This window comes from Scomber japonicus, chromosome 17 (genome assembly GCF_027409825.1).
Source record: "Scomber japonicus isolate fScoJap1 chromosome 17, fScoJap1.pri, whole genome shotgun sequence".
Taxonomy (NCBI): Eukaryota; Metazoa; Chordata; class Actinopteri; order Scombriformes; family Scombridae; genus Scomber; species Scomber japonicus.
The window spans coordinates 6,381,026-6,386,341 of record NC_070594.1 but is presented as its reverse complement, the minus strand read 5'-3'; the positions used below and the strand labels follow the sequence as shown (position 1 = coordinate 6,386,341).

At 37.3% G+C, this 5,316-nt stretch overlaps 1 long non-coding RNA gene across 1 annotated transcript; it reads left to right on the top strand.

Moving 5' to 3' along the window:
• The first annotated feature begins 4,522 nt into the window (after nt 1–4,522).
• Nucleotides 4,523–4,867, top strand: LOC128377611 (uncharacterized). Its single transcript, XR_008323323.1, has 3 exons — nt 4,523–4,608; nt 4,694–4,725; nt 4,811–4,867. It is a non-coding gene; the product is annotated as an uncharacterized LOC128377611 (long non-coding RNA).
• The last annotated feature ends 449 nt before the right edge of the window (nt 4,868–5,316 follow it).

The window sequence follows — 5,316 nt, the reverse complement described above, 5'->3', positions numbered from 1 at the left end:
TAATATTTGACTGATTTCTCAGTACAACCTTGTGTATTTCCCTTCATTTGTCACAGTCACATCATAATAGTGTCAAAAGGCAAACTGAGCAGAGGTGAGATGTGATCATGTGACATCCTTTACTTGGACTGAATAAATACTGTTACTCTTGAGAGTCATATATTAAAGACTGGACATGTGCAGGAACACGGCTCTGTTTACTGTGCATTGCTAAGAATACAAAAGTTCAATTCCATTTTTTATTAGTCAAGTTTTTTTAATCCATTTATTTATTGCTTTTCCTTATCCTATTCAGTAATCCATTTGCTGAGCCATTTAACATCTCCATTTCCACTTTCCATGTCCCTCTGGGCCCTGCATGGTCAAAACTGTGACAATGCAAATTAGCCATGAGCTGAGAAGTAAGAAGCTCTCTGATTGGCTATCAACTGACATCTAGCCTATTAATTTTTGGCTGCTCATCATTTTGACATTAAATATTGTAGATTATAAGATACTGCAGATGTGCGCGCCATGAAAAAACATTCAAAGAGAAGAAAAGAGAAGCTAATATGCTCCGCCTACAAAAACGTGTTAACTGACAAGTGAGAAAAATAGAGTGAAGCCACAAAGAGGAGGAGACACTTTACTCATGACAGGAAGTAGATAGACTAATTGTCAGAATGAAGCACTTATAAGGACATTTTGAGAGCTGAGAGCGTGACAACAAGACAGAGAAGCATTAAAGCTAAAATTAAGAGGTGTGATTCTTATAGGAAGTAGATAGTGTATTTCTGCATATTGAGAGCTAAGAGCGTGAGAAGAAGACAGAGAGAAAGACAGAGACGCACGATGGTTGAACTCAGATGGATTAAAATGTTTTTATTTCTGATACTGGGGCTTCAGTTTACAGGTAAGGTACAAAAACCTACATTATTACCAATAGTACTTTATTAAATAACTGTAGTTTCATTTTGGATTGCTTTTAATAAGTTTGCTAATTGTGAAATGTGTTATTAACTGTGTAGAATAGAATTAATTGTTAATTAACTAATACTGGGGAGAAAACGACAGCAAATGTTATTTTTAGGTGAAAATTTGCTTTAACCCTTAAACAGACAACGTGCACCAGGAGATACAGACTCTTTAACCTTTGTGTTGTCCTCCCGGGTCCTTCCTCTGTCCTTCCTTCCTTCCTTCCTTCCTTCCTTCATCTGTCCTTCCTCCCTTCCTTCATCTGACCGTCCTTCCTTCCTTCCTTCCTTCCTTCCTCAGATCTAAGTTCAGCTGTTAGGGTAAATGTTCCCTCCTTCTGTCCTTTCTTCCTTCCTTCATCTGTCCTTCCTTCCTTCCTCCCTCCTTTCCTTCCTTCTTCCTCCCTTCCTTCCCTTCCTCCCTCCTTTCCTTCCTTCTTCCCTCCTTTCCTTCCTACCTTCCTTCCTTCCTCCCTCCTTCCTTTCCTTCCTTCTTCCTCCCTTCCTTCCCTTCCTCCCTCCTTTCCTTCCTTCTTCACTCCTTTCCTTCCTTCCTTCCTTCCTTCCTTCCTCCCTCCCTCCTTCCTTTCCTTCCTTCTTCCTCCCTTGCTTCCCTTCCTTCCTCCTTTCCTTCCTTCTTCCGTCCTTTCCTTCCTTCCTTCTTTCCTTCATTCCTTCCTTACTTGAGGTGCAAATGACATAACTAGTAAGGTCTGTTTAAGGGTTAAAATGCAATTACTTCTCCTGTGCACAATATGAGAGAAAACAATGTTTTTACTTTTCAAAAGCATTACATGAAGACGTCGTGGTTATAAACATGAAGCACTTTGAAACACAGCAGTGGAAAGGAAACGTGTTGTGGTCTTGGTGGTGGACACATTCACACGTAGCTTCTGCAATGTCTAATTCTATATGTAGCCTATTAACTTTTGGAAGTTTATACTTTAAGATATTTTATAGATTTATAACATTATATAAGATACTGCAGATGTGAACACCAGCTTAGTCATAAAATGCAAAAACGTTCAAAGAGAAGAAAACAAAAGCTGATATGCTCCGCCTACAAAAACTTGTTAACTTACAAGTGAGGAAAAAAAGACTGAAGCCACAAAGAGGAGGAGACACTTTGTTCATGATAGGAAGTAGATCGTCTGTTTCTCAGAATGAAGCACTGATAAGGACATTTAGAGAGCAAAGAGCATGAGAGAAAGACGATGGTTGAACTCGGATGGATTAAAATGTTTTTATGTCTGATTCTGGGGCTTCAGTTTACAGGTAAGATACAAAAATCTGCAAAATTAGCAATTGTACTTCATTAAATAACTTACTTTTACGGAGACAGTCAAATATGCTGTTTTTAACATTCATACTACAGTCATATTCTTATTTCAGTTCATTTATCACATTTCTCTCTCAAATTCTCAACAGCAGTAACTGGACAAACTCCCCTCTACATCACTGTCAGAGATGGAGATGAAGCCACTTTGTCCTGTGAAACTGTGATGACTGATCAGCATAAATGTGACAGTACTACCTGGTTCTTCATTGGTTCAACAAACACAGCATCAGTAGAGCTGATTAACCTTGGGCAGATTGGTGAAAATGCCAAAGCTAAATCAGACAGACTGAGTCTTACAGTGGACTGTTCTCTGGTTATAAAGAAGGTCACAGTTGAGGATGCTGGTCGTTACACCTGCAGACAGTTCGACAGATCAGGACGACAACAAGGTCAAGACTCTGAGGTTATTCTGTCTGTTGTTAGCAGTGAGTATTTACATCATAATGTTTTCAGCTCAAACTGTCTTGTTAGAACAATATACTGAAACATTACAATAATTATGATTACAGTGATGAAGTTAATTTTACTCTTGTTGTCTTTCTCTCACAATATCTCCATCTTCACCAGTGACTGAACATAAGGACAATGATACAGTGAAGTTAAACAGCTCTGTGTCGATATATGATGAGTGCAGATACGCAGTGAAGTGGTTGTATAATGGAAATGAACCGGACAAAAATAACAAAGAACTACAGATATCAGAGTCTACCTGTTCAACCACTGTGTTGTTGTTGACTTCTCATTTTATTTCCACATCAAATTATAAGTTTCTGCAGTGTGAAGTCACAGATCTCCACAGTAGAAAAGTGCAGCTGTATAACTTCAGTCCTCAGTTGTCTTATGAGAAACCGGATGAGCTGTTTAAAATCACTTTATTCTAATAACAAATATAACAAACTACTTTTGTTTATTTGATGTATTTTCATTAATAATGGATTAATTTGTGTTTGTATTTAGTCACATCAATTGTTAAACAATGTGTTTTTTTACATTTTAAAGTTTGTAGAAGAAGGTGAGCAGCAAATCAAAGTCACTCATATGTATTCAACATTTATTCAATGTATTTAACCACTGCTGAAAACAGCTGTTTACTAGTGTAGATACAGACATTCTCTCCCAAAAACTTTTAATTAGTTCAAATTACATTTTATTAGTCCAGTACTCTGTAATTTTATTCCTAAAAAAGTCTGAAATGTTGTATTTTATAATTTTTAGCCAAAACATCCTATAACTATGGACGACTCTGCTGTTAAATATGAAACCTGCTGACTCAGTGGACAGCTTTAAACAACAACTCAAAACATAACTTTTAAATGTTAAAATGACTTCAGACTGATGTAAAGATTTAACCAAAATATTTGTGTAATTTATAGATTTGAAGTTTTAAGATGAAACTCTTTCTTGTTGAGATACTGCAAATGAACATGAAGTATTTTTCTCAGTGTACAATTTATGGGTTTTGTTCATTTGTCCAGATGTGAAGGCCACACCAACAACAACTAAACCAACAATTCAAAGCAGCTCAAAGGAAGCTACAACCAAAACACCTGCAGCTACAGATGCTACAGCTCCACCAGGTGACTCAACATTTTGTGTGACTTGCTTTACATTATCTCTATCTCTCTCTTTTAAAGTCTAAAGTATGAATACAAGTATGAACTGTTCTGAGTGGCAGACTGATGCTTGTCATATTCATTCAGTCAGTCTCAATCAGTGTGTTCAAACACGTCTGAGTACATATTAATAACTTTATTTAATAGCACCTTTCAAAACAGATAATACAAGTAAAAATTCCAAAGTAAAAACATCGACAGTATACAATACATTAATAACACAAGACATATATAACTCACCAGGAAGAAAATATGAAGCTTTCTGTCCTGTCTAATACATGCAGTCATGGTATACTTGTGCCCTCTTCTGGCCAAATAGAGTATTACACTAACATACTCATAAAACCTTTTCTTTCATCTGTTCTTCATTCATAAACAGAACAGAAAAGAATTTAGATCAGACTTAGAAACTGGATCTCCAGAATAAAAAAGTAATCTGACTTACTACTGTACAAATGTAACTTGTTAATCTTTTTTTAACATGACCTCTGTTTCCACAGCTCACATGAACCTGCTTCTTTAATATGACAACCTGCCAAAATATTCCACATGTACATACTTCCTTTACTTTCATGTTGTTTCTCTGATTAATTCTCCACAGCTTGTGCAGGTTGTTCTGCTCTGAGCTACATAATGTTGGTGATGCGTGTGGCTGAACTCGTCCTCATCACTGTTGTTACTGTTCTTCTCTTCAGAGCTCGAGGTGAGAAAATGTTCACCAACCTTTGTTCAGTCTGATTAACACAAACTGTAAGTTTAGAGCTGAAATGTTCCTCTGATTTGTTTAGCAGGGAACCAGAGACCACCTGATGACCACACTGTGAGTTGATGTATAAAATCAACTAATAACGTCCATGTTACTGTAATGCAGGACTGTGAATGTCTCACTGTTTGTGTTTGTGCAGGTTTCTTACTCAGTAAGAAGCAGAACAGCGAGGCGTTCAGGTCCAGCAGCCAGTCAGGTAAATATCTGATGGTGCGTTCAGGGTCTGCTGACTCCACTGTGACCTGTGTTCAGTTTTAAAACTTCAGCAGTCAGCTGGGAGGAATATCTGGGAGTTTGAGGATCTTTCAAATTCATTTATTTGTATAAATGAGATTATTTGTGATTGTGTTGAATGTGCAGCAGCAGAAACCTAAAGGTCAAAGAAGTGGGGTTGTGATTTGTTAGTTTTCAGCGTCAGTGTGTCAGACTTTGTGTTTCTTTGTGTTGTTTTTCACAGGAGAAGAATGATGAAGATGATGGTGAGCTGAACTATGAAAACTTGGGAGAAGCTTCTGCTTCTGTCAGACTCCGCTGATCAACCACTTCCAAACCATCAGCTCACCAGAGAAACGACTCCCTGACGGTTATATCATTAATATCGTCTCAGTTTTACAGGAGTAGTTGAATTCTGTACATAAAGAAAGA